Source organism: Sturnira hondurensis, unplaced genomic scaffold (assembly GCF_014824575.4).
Source record: "Sturnira hondurensis isolate 20B ecotype Veracruz unplaced genomic scaffold, ASM1482457v3 Scaffold0013515, whole genome shotgun sequence".
NCBI lineage: Eukaryota > Metazoa > Chordata > Mammalia > Chiroptera > Phyllostomidae > Sturnira > Sturnira hondurensis.
In genome coordinates this window covers 2,004,523-2,019,719 of record NW_028086146.1, presented here as the reverse complement: position 1 = coordinate 2,019,719, position 15,197 = coordinate 2,004,523, and positions in this window count along the sequence as shown.

The window sequence follows — 15,197 nt, the reverse complement described above, 5'->3', positions numbered from 1 at the left end:
TGGAGACTTGGGATATTACTCAGAAGTATATGTTTAGGTGCTTCACGCTTGCTATCTCTCTAGGCTGCTGTCCAGTAGAACAAAGGTGAGTGGGGCCAGGGGCCACATGTTGATGGTGCCCAAGGCGCTCAGTGGCATTGGAAGTGTCAGCAAATACAGAAGCATCACTGGTGATGCTGGGGATGTGCAAAGTAGGCACAGACCAAGATGGATAGAGAAGCAACTCAGCCACTTACAGAAACTTGACTTATATTTAACAAGGGGACATATAAAATTACATCTCAAGGGTGAGGGATTCCAATTCTATGTTTTAAGTACTACAGAATGGTTGGTTGCCATCTTGAAAGTTATTTGAGTAAAAAAGAAGATTACAGCACTTACAGTTCTTCCCAGTTGTATTCGACCATACCAGGAGGAGTCGCGCATACCTTGTCTCTTTCCCTTTCTTCCGCTTTTAGCTTTCATAATGACCACCAGTTTGAAAGTTGTGATTTTAAAAAATGTATACATTTTAGTGTTTTCATATTTTTTTCTAGTACCAAAAAATGCTTGAATTTTCAGAAGAAAAGTTTTGGGAAAAATAAAAATCATGCCCACCACCAGCTATAGCAGCAGTTCTCAAAATGTTGTCCAAGGACCATGCGGCCCCGTTCTGGGGGTGGGTGGGGGGCGGTGTCTTTCCTGAGACCCTCCTAGGGGGCTGTGAAGTCACAGCTATTTTTGCAATAACACTAAGGTGTTAGTTGATATTGATACTATATTAATATTTGCACTGATGGTGCCGAGACAATGGTGGCTGAAGCTGCTGGGTGCCTTAGCAGTAAAGATGGCCATGGTTCCAGACTTCACTAGTTATCATTACATTTCACTGTTATATACTCAAAGTTTAAAACAAAACAAAGCAGTTTCTCTTGAAAATATGCTTGATGAGGCCTAAAAAATTATGTTTATTAAATCTCTACTCTTGCTAGTAAAAAAAAAAGTGTCTTTTTACTATTCCGAGGGGTGAAGTGGGAACTAGGCATTAAACACTTCTGCTACATACTGAACTGGGACGGGTGTCCTGAGGACACACACTCATGGGGTTGTTTGGATTGGATTATGGCCACACTGTCTCATGAACGATTGTGCGAAGGAATGACTGGTGGACAAGTACAGTTATTTAGACTTGAATGGCAGACATTTGGAAGATGAACGAAGTAGGACTGTCATTTCAAGAAGAACAACTCCCAGTACTGGTTGCCAATGACAAAATTCAAATTTTCAAGCAAAAACCAGAATCTTGGAAAACGTGTCCTCCCCACCTTATGACCTCGACAATTTTTTAGTACTTAAAGACTATTCTGATGAGATCGGAGGTGATAATTAATGAAAACTTTTGAATAATGAAAATGAATAATGAATAATGAAAAACTTTTGTATAATGAAAATGTGTCAGCATTTGGAAAATCTGCACATAACTCAACAAACCCATATTTTACAATGGCCAATCTATGATGTTAAGAGATTCATACAAATTGAAATTTGGATTTTAATGTAACAGCATGAAAAGTTCACTGACAAGGTTTCAGATTTTATGTTGCAACTAATCTTCAAGAAATTGCCTCTTGTTGAATTTTGATGTACCAAAATAGAACATCTACAATTATCTGTAAAGATTTCTTGTTCCTTTTTTTAAATTAAAGATTTTGTTTATTTATTTTTAGGGAGAGGGGAAAGGAGGGAGGAAGAAAGGGAGAGGAACATCCACGTATGAGAGTAACATCAATCAGATGCCTCTTGTGCACCCCCAGCTGGGGACCTGGCCTGAAACCCACAGTTGTGCCCTGATGGGGAATCGAACCAGCCACCTTTCACTTTGTGGGGTGACGCCCCACCATCTGAGCCACATTGGTCAGGGCTACTTCTTCCTTTTTTGATATCTTTGTCATATCTAACACATTTTATTTTCTTCCTATATTTCAACTAAAACAACATCTTGCAACAGACCGAGTGAAGAAGTAGATAAGACATAGCTGTCTTCTTTTGAGTCAGACATTACAGAAACTTGCAGAGAAATGTAAAACATGCTACTCATCACTCATTTTTTGTTTTGAAAACAGTCATTTGTTAATAAAGATGTTATCTATGTTAATATGTAATGAGTGGACTTCCTATGGCCACCGTAAAATGAATTAATAATTATTTTTAAAAAATCTCAACTTTAATTTCCAGCATGATAACTACTGATAGCATTCAACATGGATGAAAACTTTGGGAATCCTCAATAATTTTTAAAGGTTTAAATAGATCCTCAGACCCTAAACCTTGAAAACTGTTGAGGTACATAATAAGATTAATTTGAATTTCGTGGCTATTCTGTGATCTTTAAGGCTCACTCTCAGTGCCAGTTTTTGATTCGAATTGGACCTCGGGAGGAAAAGAAAGGAGTGTGTTATCACTGAACACATTTCTTTTTCTTTTTTTTTTTTTTAAACGGATTTGATGGCGGAGGGAGGAAGAGGTGGAGAAGTTGTTTCTCATCTGAGCTCCCACTGGGAGAGGAGGAAGCCACCCCCCCAATCCTGCGCGCTCGAGTCCTCCCAGGGGGCAGGAAACAGAGGTCAGGTCTGGCCTCAAGCCTCACCCTCTTGGGGCCGAAGAGATTGTGGTAGAGCGTCCGGAAGCGCTTGCGCGTGTAGTTGCAGCGATACGCGCCGCCCATCAGGTACTCGATCACCAGGCCGATGTCGATCAGGCTGATTCTGTAGTCTGGGGGCAGGTTCCCCTATCAGGGAGGAACGAACAAACAGATCCGAGAGACAGCGTGATTTGCTAGGGAAGCTAGTCCATGTACTCTGTAACTACTTTAGAGTAAAACAAAAATTAAAAAAGAAACATATGAATGTATGATTATACTGGTTAATTAATTCACCTTAAAATAGATCCAACCGAAACCTGGATATTCTCGCTTGGAAAGAAGACATAAGTTAAATAAGAAGATGCAGTAATCGCTGGCAATAACAGAAAATCAAAATATTTATTCAAGTCTTCAGCTGAGGAGAAAAAAACACCAGTGTAGCAGAAAGAAACACAAGTCAAGTGCTATCGCTCCCAGACACTAGGAACGCGGTTCCCCAGAAGTCCCCAGGCCCCTCGCTGCTCTGCCTGTGACCCAGGCCCCTTACTACCCTCTTGCCGATCATCGATTTCTTCACACCCACTAAATGAAGACTCCTTCCAGAAGGCGATTGTTACTACCAGGGCTTGCACTAGGCGGCATATGCATAGAGTTCTGATCTCCTTTAACACCAAACTTCTGTTGACAAAAAAACATTTGGCACCTTTTTATAAAAGGAGAGCAGGATGGATGTCCGGATGAAGTCATTTACGAATATCCCTTGTGTTGAAGGAGAAAGCAGGGAGGAATAGCTTTATATTTTTAGTTGTTTTATTTATCTTTGTATTCCCAGTGCCTTTTATAAGTGCCTGGTGGAAGGTAGGTATGGGAAATGCTTTGCGTGGTGGTGGTTAGAAATGTGAATGAGTAAAACAGTGCGGTGAACTGCTGTGGTGGGATCTAGTCTCAGTTTGGGTTTTTTTAGTGCTGTGTTCTCAGTAAGCGAAGGAACTAGCCACAGTGTGTGAATCACCCCTGTTTGGGAAAGCCTCACCTGACTGCAGAAATCTGACTTGAAATACGTGTCTGGATGTATGTGCTCGGGCAGGAATGAATGGAGAGCCACTGAAGCAACAGCCCACGTGGATGAGATCCCCTAAGGTAGGCATGGGGACCTAACCTGAACCGGCCGAGCAAAGTGGGACTTTGTGAAGGGTGTCCTAGATAAGATAGAAGTACTCTGAGGCCCAGAACCCCTCCTGTCCTTGACCTTGGCCTATTCTATTAGCTGAATTTTCCCTTCACAAAAACTGTTTTTGTTCCTCCCCATCTCTCAGAATTTTGGGATCTCCTTTTTTGAAGACTATCTCATCAATCTAACTAACTTGTCAAATTAAGCTATCCTCAGGCTATCAAGAGAGACCAACTGTCTGACTTTTTATGCCAAGCGTGGCAAAAATATAAAAAAGGAAACTTAGAGAAGGTTTTATCTGAAGATTGTAACTTTTCAGGTATTGCTCTTTCCATACACATTAAACTGAGGTTAAAATTATTACCCGTGCACTGGTTTTTCTCCGTTATTTTGGGACAGGTTAACGAGGCTGCAGTGGGTGTATGGTCTGGCTCTACCAGACGGTGAAGCAACTCTGGCATTGCAAAAGCAGAGGAGCCCCAGAGCCGGACACTCCTGAATCAGCCTGGTCTCCTTTGCACCAGGTTCCTACAAGAAGGACCCCCAGAAAAACCCACCCCATCTGTGCTATTGTCCTTGGTACTGTGTAGAAGGCACTGGAGTCAACTGCCCCGGGCTTCTGTCCATCCTGAACAAATCAACCACTTTCCCTCAATGCCTCAGGTTTTTTTCCTAGTCAAAAGGGTTGAACTTCACGGCTTCTATGGTCTGTAATGCACCAGGTTTCAAAAAAGATCCCCAAAGGATTTATTGTGATGGCTGTTGGAAGGTAGTCATAGTGAGTTTATGAATTTGTGCTTATTTCTAATCTTGTAACAGTTTTCTAAATTTGAAACATGGGTAATATCAACACCTATATATTTTCTTTTGAGAAACGTATATGCAAACAGTTTGAATTCTAAGAACAAGAACCAGTATTGCTTGAAGGCCAGTATTGAATGGCAATATTTATACATTTGAGATGTCTGTAAGAGTGAGGGTTGTCAGGAAAGTGGTAATAGTAAAATTCAAAATAAATAAGAATTTAAGGGACAAAACATTTTTTTGCAAATGGCTTTATTCATAAAGGGCTCTTAGGTTTATAGACTACCAAAGAAGGTGAGGACATCTTTTTTTTAGAAACTTCTCATATAAAGCTTGATTCTTTCAGAGTGATATGTGACTTGATCTGAATGAGGAGAAAGGATTCAGGGACTATCCTGGGTTCTACCCAACTTTCAGTAAAGGTCAGGGGTGGGTTGGGGAGGGGGCTGCATTCTGGTTGACCACAAGGTGGCGATGTTTACCTAATCAAAGCCAATGAGGGTTCCTTCCTCACTAGCATTTGCCTGCCTGCTATTTTGTGTAGTAAGTTGATGCAAGCACATACAGAGCAGGTTGGAGGATTTGGGGATAAGGAGAGAATCAGATGCTTTTGTAGTGATATCAGGAGGAGGGAGAGCTTACTTTATCAGGAAATGTGTTTGAACTCAGTCTGCAAGACTGACTGGAGCTGGTGTTTTTTTCGGAGGCGAAGAAATTAAGGGATATTAGTTTCACAATTTTTACCAGGAGGAGTGGAAACCTTTTGGGGAAAGAGTTCATAAAATGAAAATAATGGTAATAACTGTGTCCTGGGTGAACTCTGAAGGGGATGGCAGCATTGGTACCTGTCTGAGCTGATGGCCTTGGCTCCCTGTGGCCTGCAGGTGCAAGAGATGGGCAGAGAGCAGTCAGCAACGGGATCCTGCATGGAAACCGCCCTGGGCTGGGCTGGGGGCCTGGCCAGATCACACCCTTTCTCTGAACCTCAGTTCACACGTTGATCACAGGCAGTTTGAACGCAGTGTCTTCTAAAGTCTTGTCTATTTCTGGAGGTCCGATTGTCTGACTGCTACATGGCAGGCTGCTCTTACGTCCAGGCTGCCGGGTCACTGGGCAAGGATTCTTGTCCAGAGCTTCCAGGGCTGATGTGGTTTCCACTAATCCCCGGAAATTTGGTTAGTGGAGCTTAGAGACAAGGGATGGGTCGGGGGTGGACAGGGATGGGGCTGTGCTCACCACCACACCCACCTCCTCTGGAAAAAGCAGAGAAAGTGAACGGCACCTCGTGTGCCACGGGTAATGTCCAAACACCTTCTGGAGGAGTCTTACTCTGCTCGGGCCCTTTTCCCGTAGAAAGTCAACAGTGATACTGGTGCGCTGCTCCTTCTGCTTGCTGTTTGTTATTTCCCCTCCCCTTTTTGTAATTACTTTGGTAACTGGTAATGCCTGACCACTTATTTCCCATTTCATGCCTTAACAACACAAGGCAAGCCACATGACTTAAATAATTTCATCCACAGAATGAAACAGAGAAGCGTGGGTCTAGGGACAGGTACAACTTGGTAACTTGAAAACATCGTCTCATTTTTTCATACTAGCCACTACGCTGAAGCTAAGTTTTAAGCCATGCCATACCTAAGCATAACTGTTCATCAAGAGAATTGTTTACATTCATTTAGATCTTCTCTCCTAAATGCACTCTGTTTTTCAGATGTCAGCTTATGATACCACTATCAGATTTCAGCTGTTTAGGAGACATATTTTTTTTCTTGGAAACTTATGACAAGCCTCCAAAACAAGATTGTTTCCTCCCGATGCATGTTAGGTGGGAATGATAGCCGGTTGTCAGGTTTACCAGGGAGGAGTGGAGACAAGGCTATTCTGGTGAAAGTTTATGGAAAAAGAGGAGTACATTCCTCCAGTGTTCGCTGCGGTAATTGCCTGGGCAAGTAATCTTATAAAAAATAAGAATGCCTTTGTAAATTTGCATGAATTTAGCAGATGGGATTATAAAATGTCCACCCTTTATCCAAAGTGTGCCTGAAATGCTTTTCATTCTGTGAAGCCCCGAGTCTTGATTCCCATGTGAATGAATTTTAAGCTATCGTAATTTCACACTAGTTCTATACGAAACTTGGATATCATACTCCTTTGGTGGGGAGGGATAGTACAGGTAGTCTGACGTATCAGCACATGTAATCTTCGCTACTACTTTAAAACACACAGAGGCACAAACTGAGCAGACAGTTAGCTACTAAGATGGCAGTTAGAGTTCATGAAAACGCAGACAGACTCAGGCCACTCTGGTTTAATAAGAGCACTTGGTACATCCAATGGATTTATGCATGAAAACAGTTCAGGGAATTTGGTGGGCTTCTATTTTAAATTCCTAATTGATGCTGAATAGCAACTCTTTATTTCATTGCTCCTAGATTGTTCCCTTGGTTTGCGTAATTTGAGGTTTTGAAACTGGCCTGTCAACTCTGTGCGTTCCAAAGGACAGATGGACTTGCCGACATCACACTGATTGACTCCTGGGCTGATCATTCTGAAACGCATTCCCTGGGTGTGTAAGGGTTACTTACATTTCGTTTACAGACATACTCTCAAACACTATGTTTAAGGTCCAGAACTGTGTTCATAACTCATGAACAGCATTTGATACCAGGGTTTATCAGCTGCTGATTAATTTTTTTTGCCACAGATTAAATCAGTTAATATGTACATAAAGTCCTATAATCATAAAGCACAAAGTACCTGCTACTTATTATGTTCCTTAATTTTTGACAATTGCTTAAACTGTTCAAGATTTCCTTAGCAGTATAAACCTAGTTTGTGTACACTTTGAGTACCTTATTGGCCTCAATTGCTAGAAGTCTTCTGGAACCACATGAGGAAAATGTGCACCACTATTAATTTCTGTATCATTCACTTCTTAACAAACTATAGACATGATCCCTGAAAGTACAGTCTTCATCATTCTCTTCTTAAAAAACACAAAACAACCCCCCTCATCTTCAGCTCCCTTTGTCCACGTGACAACATGTAGACACTGCCAGCTCCTTCAGCTGCCATTGTTAGTCTTTGTTCCCCAATCATCACATGCCCATCTGTATCACAGAAATGGAGTCTGTGTTTCCTGCTCCTGTTCCCAAGGGAAGGAACTAAACATAGGTTTCCTGACTCTCCCACCGGACTGGCAGTCTTCACTGCCAGGTTGAAAAGATAAATTGTTCCTAAGCCAGTTCAGTACTTTCCTGAGTGTTCTGTTATCATTTTTCCCCAGTTACTAAATTAGTAAGTAGATGAATGCTTATGTAACTATACCCTTGCTCTAGTAGTTGGCTAGCACTAAAAGAAAAATAATACCGCTCCTCACTAACACTTCTGCCTTCCGAATTCTTACCATTTTGTTCTTTCTTATTAATTATTATTTTTGAGGTACATTGTTGGGGACCGCCCTGCCTGGTTTCAGGAGCTGAAACCCGCCCCCCATGGCTAAGGCTGAGTGAGCGACCTTAGGACCACAAGCCACTAAGGAGACAGAGCTTATCTCCCCGGCAGGAGCGCTGCTTCTGCTCTTTTTTCCATAACTGGCCTCCAGTGCTTGATCAGTTAGCCAATGACAGGTGAGATTCCCCAAGGGCGGAATGACCTAAGATAGGCATGATGATCAGGTGGAGGCCCCAGGGAAGGACTTGGGGGGCTACAGAGAAAGGGGGTGATGGACCCTAGCCCCCCAGCTCTGACAAAGCCTGAGTCCTCAGTCTGTCTGTGAGAAGTCTCTGAGAATTCCTTGACTATCTGCCTCCTCTGCCTGACTTAAGCCTGAAAACAATGACAGAGGGTGGTGAAGCCTTGGGCTGGGAATGGTGAGTTTCCTGGTGATCTGGCATGAGAAAGAATTCCTAACAATCCTGTGAAGCCTGCTTTGCTAAGTCCGTTTTTAGTTAAATGATAAAGGCCTGAGCGGGAAAAGAGTTTATGTTCCCAAAGTTCTGTAGCCTTTTAGCTGACAGACCCTGACTTAGGAGAAGCCCTAATAGTTCTTTGTATACTATCTACTGTTTACTGCCTGACAATAATATGTTGTACCTGAACTCCTGTACAAAAAACCCAATAAAAGCCTGTTTAGGCAAGGGTCAGTGCGCTCTCTCTCCCCTTGAGAGAATTTCCCGGCCGCTCTGAGCCACTTTCTCCTTGAGAGGGTGGCCAGGCTGTTCTGAGGCTCTCCCCCTTTTCAGGGAGGAGCCGAGCCGTCCCTTTTCCTCCACAGGACTCGGTAGTCCGTATGAATTTGTCTCATGTCTCATCCATGACATCCTTAGCTAATAAGTTTTTAAAAAACCCTGCCTTAAGAATACTCTACATGCCTTTCAATACAAGGGATGTGAATGAATGCAAGAGACAGCTAATGGGATTTTGGAAAAGACTAAGTGATACTGCAAAGCAGAGTCTCGCAAGGAAGAAAACCTACGAGGAGGGGTACTGATCTTTGTACTCAGTAAAATCTAACTACAAAATTCCTTTGAAACTTATGCAAGACATGGAGAAGCTGAGTCACGGAGATGGATGAGTGACTTTATTTGAAGGTTGGGACTGACCAACAGCTCGGACTGAGGAACAGAGAGGCACAGCGATCTCCTCAGAGGACCTCCTCACTCCAGCAGCTTAAGGCAAGGGGGACAATATCTTATTATTTTAGAGACATCTCAAAACATTTTATTGAACGTGAGCAACAAATATTTTGGCAAAGAATGCACATTGGATCTGTACACAGCCTTCTGGGATACTGCCCCCTGTTTAGCTTCTAGGCAATTTTCAGCCAGGATACATTGAACAAAATGAGAAGACCCGAGGGAAAGAGAACTAGGTTTGTGGAGGGCAGGTGTGCTTACGGCTTGAAATGGGGCAGGCCAGGGAGAGAAGTGATTTTGGCAAAATGGTTGTTCCATTTGGCAAAATGGTTCATAGTTACCAGGTGATAACGGTAAAAATACAGGCAGTGGCATAAACCCACACATTATCAGCAGCCCCTGGGCCTTTGCTTGACCTTTTGAAGGAAAATGAAAAAGAGGCTACCAGACACCGATGGGTCAGTTCTAGCCAACGGACTCCAGTGACATGAAGGAATTGGACTTGGTTCTTGACCTTACTGTGTAGCTTTCTCTGAGGGTGTCTTAGGGACTTTGGTGAGGAGTCACTGCAATTTGGTAGGGGGGTACACCTCTGCATGTGTGTGCATGTGTACGGGGCGGGGGGAGTGCCNAAAATGGTTCACAGTTACCAGGTGATAACGGTAAAAATACAGGCAGTGGCATAAACCCACACATTATCAGCAGCCCCTGGGCCTTTGCTTGACCTTTTGAAGGAAAATGAAAAAGAGGCTACCGGACACCGATGGGTCAGTTCTAGCCAACAGACTCCAGTGACATGAAGGAATTGGACTCAGTTCTTGACCTTACTGTGTAGCTTTCTCTGAGGGTGTCTTAGGGACTTTGGTGAGGAGTCACTGCAATTTGGTACGGGGGTACACCTCTGCATGCGTGCGCATGTGTACGGGGCGGGGGGAGTGCCACCCTCTATTTTGCCCACTGGAGCTAAGGCACCCCTGTCCGGGGAGGCTGCCAAAGGCTCAGGGCCAAAGCTGCCTCTGGAAGAGATCGTATGGGGCAAAAGAACAAGCACTTGGCCAAGTGTAAAAATAACCTCCCTGTGACTCACTCTTCTCATCTACACTTGGGAGTAGTACTATATAATAACAAAATAATAATAATAAATTAGTAATTCTACTCATAGAAGTGTTGCAAAGATGAGCGAAGGCACATAGGAAGCTCAGGTTGGTGTCACACACTGAGTCGTCACTAAATATCAGATATCGTTGTTATGTTATTAATCCAAGGTTCTGAGTTCTAATCCTAGCTCTTCACTAACTACCTAGTACAGTTCTCGCCTCCTTGCATGTCAGCCTCCTTATCTGTAAAATGTAACAAACCTACTGGCTTTCTTTCCCCTGTCAAGATCTTAGGTAATGAATGAGAAAAAATATACAGGAAAAAATAAACTTTTAGAAGAACGGTATACATCCATGTACTTTAGTCTCTGTTCCTCTGAGACTTTTGGAGGTATCCTTACTACACTCTGTATAAGGCCGGATGTGACAGTGATACATTGCGTCAGGAGCTACTGAATGAAGATACCTCTTACGGCCGGTTGGACAGCACGGAAACTAGCCCTCCAAACAGTGAGGGGCATACAGAAATATACAGGTAATGGCATAAATCCACATGACATGGGGAAAATGCCCAGAGTTCTGCTATCGAAAAGCACCACGTTCAATGAAAGCATCTAGAACACGGAGACTGGCGATAAACCGCAGCTGCGCCAGAAGCAGAGATGTCAGAGTTACAGGCCACACACGCATGCTGTGTCCTGAAATGACGGGTCTGGCAGGGACAGGGATACTCTGGTGGCTCATGCAATGCGAAACAGAGGCGCTTTCTAATCACAGGAAGCAGTCAAGACGGCCTCTGACGTGCAGTCGAGAGGGTTCTTACCTTTTTGACATCCCTGACCAAGTGGTACAATGTGTTTGAGGGCCCATGTCTCTGAAAACAACAAAGAAGAATCAAATGGTTTTGCTGGTCGGGCTCTCACGGGCAAGGCAAGAAGGATCTGGAAGGAAGGGTTTGGCTGGTGGGGGACAGTCGTTAAAATGAACCTTGTTGTAGTTGCTCAGTTGTACCTGCCTTTTCTGAAGAAACACCCTGGCAGATCTTTGGACTGTGGTTCCTCAAGAGAAAGCATTTGAGGCTCTAGGCTCAAACTTTACAGAGGAAGCCATCAATGCTGTTGACAGGTAAACCAAGACACCATTTAAGGGGCTAGCTTTGCAGCAGGGCGCGTGGGGGGAAGGGACCAGCTTACTGCACTGGAAATGCACTTCAGCACGTCGCCAATTGCATCTTGTTCGTTACCCACGTTGAATGAGAAATTATCTAAAGTAGGGGTTGGCAAACTTTTTTTTTTTTGGTAAATAGCCAGGTAGTCAATATTGTAGACTTTGTGGGCCATACAGTCTTCCTGGCAACTGTTCAACTCAGCTGTTGTGCAGAAGCAGCCAGAGATGAAGGAGGTTGCCTATGATTCAGTAAAACTTTATTTGTGGATACAAAAAAGAGTAAAATTTCATAAAATTTGAATGTCACAAAATAATCATTCTTCTTCTGATTTTTTTCAACTGCTGAAAAATGTAAAAAACCATTCTTGTGGGCCATACAAAAATAGGTGGTGAGGCCCTTGGTTTGGCCCTTGGATGTGGATTGCTAAAATCTGGTCTAAAGAAAAGGCCACAGGAAGTTCGGGAAACAGAGAGGCCTGGGAAAGAGGTATGCTTGCTTAAGGTAAGAATAAAATGAAGTGGTTTGCCATCCAATTGTTTTGCAGGAAGAGGAATGCCAGCTAAAATACAGAATGCCTAATTAAGTTGGACTTCCAGATAGATGGTGTCTATCATGTCTCATGCAGTAGTTGGGCTACATTTTTATGAAAAATTATTTGTTGTTTATCTTAAATGTAAATTTAACTGGCAGCTTGTATTTTTACTTGCTAAATTTGGTCACCCTATTTGAGGACCTCAAAACAGTGGTGGCAAAGCCTTGAGCACAGGTGAGGCACGGTCAAGGACTGACACAATGCCCCTCTACTGCCTCAGCAACCTGCTCATCAGAACTCCTTTCCCACTGAGGGAGGCACTATTGTGTAGGGATTAAATATGCAGACTCTGGAGTCAGGATGCCTGGTTCCAAACTTGGCTCTGCTGCTTCCCAGCTGTGACCACGGGCAAGCTACCTAACTGTGACTCAGTATTGCCATCTCTAAAACAAGGATAACATCTCCACTTATCTGGGAAAAATGTTGCGAAGATTAAATGATAAAATATTTATGAAGCTACTAAAATGCTTAGCCCTCAATAAATATTAGCTATGATTATTATTGAGGCCATTCACTGCCTCATAATCCTTATCAACGGAGTCCTCCAGGGACACACCACAACTGGATTGGAGTGATAAAATCTATTGGCCATCTAGCAGTTCCCGGCAGGGGACTCACGAGAGGCAACCATACATTGATGTTTCTCTCCTTCTCTCCTTCCCTTCCCCTCTAAAGATAAATAAATGAAATCTTAAAAAAAAATCTATTGGCCATCTAGAACTTTCTTATTTCTCGACAATCATTGGAATAAATCACTCTACTCCCTTGATTAATTGATAGGCAGGTCATTCAACTCTATGCTTTATTTTTCACTTAATTAAAAACCCACCATTCTACCCCCAGAAAATTTATTGAGATATAATTGATATAACTTTGTGTAAGTTTAATGTATAAAATGATTTGATAATTGTATGAATTGACATTGAAGTGTTTACCACAGTAAGTTCAGTGACTACATCTTCCACCTCACATAGTTAATCTTTTGTTATTGTTAAGGTGGGATCATTACAGCTCTACTCTCGAGGCAACTTTCAAGTACACAATGTAGCATTAACTATAGTCACCATGCTGTGCCTTGGATTCTTGGAACTTATTCATTCTATAATTAAAAATTTGTACCCATTGGCCAATACCTCAGTTTTTTTAGGAACCTCCACAGTGTTTTTTATATTGGTTCCCTTGTCAGGTGTTAGTGGACCATATACACATGAGTTTATTGCTGGGCTCCTGATTCTGTCCCATTATTCATATGTCAGTTTTCATGTCAATACCCACTGTTCTGATTACTATAGTTTTATAATATAGTTTGAAATAAGGAAGTGTGAAGCCTCCACCTCTATTCCTCTTTCTCAAGATCCCTTTGCTATTCAGGGTCTTTTGTGATTCCATCCAAGATTGCTTTTTCTATTTCTGTAGAGAAATGCCATTGGGATTTTAAAGAAATTACACTGAATCTATAGATGGCTTTGGACAGTATGGACATTTAAACAATATTAACTAACACTTCTAATCCAAGAACACATGTTATCTTTTTATTTGTAACCTTTTCAATTTCTTTCATTAATGTCTCACAGTTTTTCGTGCATGGTCTTTCACTTCTTTGGTTAAATTTGTTAACTTAAACTCTCAAGTAATTTATTGTTTTTGATGCTATTGTAAATGGGATCGCTTCATTTTTTCAAATGGTTCATTGTTAGTGTGTAGAAATACAACAGATTTTTGTACATTGATTTTGCATCCTGAAACTTTACTGAATTCACTTACCAGTTCTAATAGTTTTTTATGTAGTCTATAGAATTTTTTTTTTACCGGTAAAATAAAATTTAATTATGCTGAGGCTATGCCACATTGTCTCCTTACCTCAAGAAAAAAATGTCCCTTTTGGATGTGGATAAACAGTAAAATTCCTCACGGAGGACTGTTTTTTTCTCCCTTATGAAACCTTCTTCTATTCAAAACATAATTAAAAATATGTTTTAGCTACCAAAACACGTGTTTGGCATCAATGGTTAATACAGGAAAATTCTGAGTTTTCTCACATGTTTGCCTTTAAGTGTTCTTAGGAACTAAGAAGTAATTTGAAGGATTTTTACTGCTGAATTCCCAGCTAAAAGTTAATTTCCTGTGCTAAATAGAACACAAACAGAGCCGTTAAAAAGGTGATCGTATTAGGCTCAAATTTGCCAACCTAGTTTTAGTCCGGGACAACCAGCAATAGATATAGTGAGCAACTGGCCACTCGCTGAACTGATTGCCTTTCCTGGTGGTGTTTTTGTGGCAAGAGTGATGCAAAAAAAGTGTCCAAGTACCTGTGAAACATTTGGAGAAAATACCTCATTTGCTTCTTAGCCAAGTCAGTTAGCCACTGGCTAGTCATCTGCCTCAGTTAGCTCCTTAGAGTCATCTGTGTTTCTTCATCTTCTCTGAGAGAAGAAACCCTAAAACCTTACACCAGTCTTCCTTTCAGAAGGAAGGTGCCAGATGAATATGTTTTCCACTCATCACTACTGGAAACAAGTTTCCCCCAAGCATCCAGCAATGAGTGAGCACACGAACAACATTTGGATATTAATGCCATGGTTCAAGGACTTCCTGCAAAGCACCTTTAACATGCTGGCATTGGCAGCAGGCGTTCGGATGTGCTAACTTTGGCATCGTGAGTTTTATGTGCAGCACTACACAGCTGCTGCTGAGTCAATCCAATCAATATTTAGCCACACGAATACAAAGACTAAACAAGAACATGGTTTAGTTCTTGTTTAGTTCCAGGTGATTACCATTGTGTCCAATTTGCCATTGCTGGGCAAGCTAACACTGTATTTAAGCATTGCCTCCAACTTTAGCTGTGGATGTTTAAGAAACTCTTCCTCTTCTGAAATTTGTAACAAATGCTCCTAAATAAAAAGGTCAAGCTTATTCAACAAATGTGAGTCTCCCATATAACTAGCAAAGTTTTGGTAAGAGATAGAGCTGGTAGTATCCGTTTTAAACAGTAAATCATCGACACAAACCTTCTTTTCTTGGTCCATCTTCAGTTTTTTTGCTGCATAATAAACATCTTTTACTAATTCCTTATCAGCTTTCAACTGTGCAGTGTAGGCATAATTC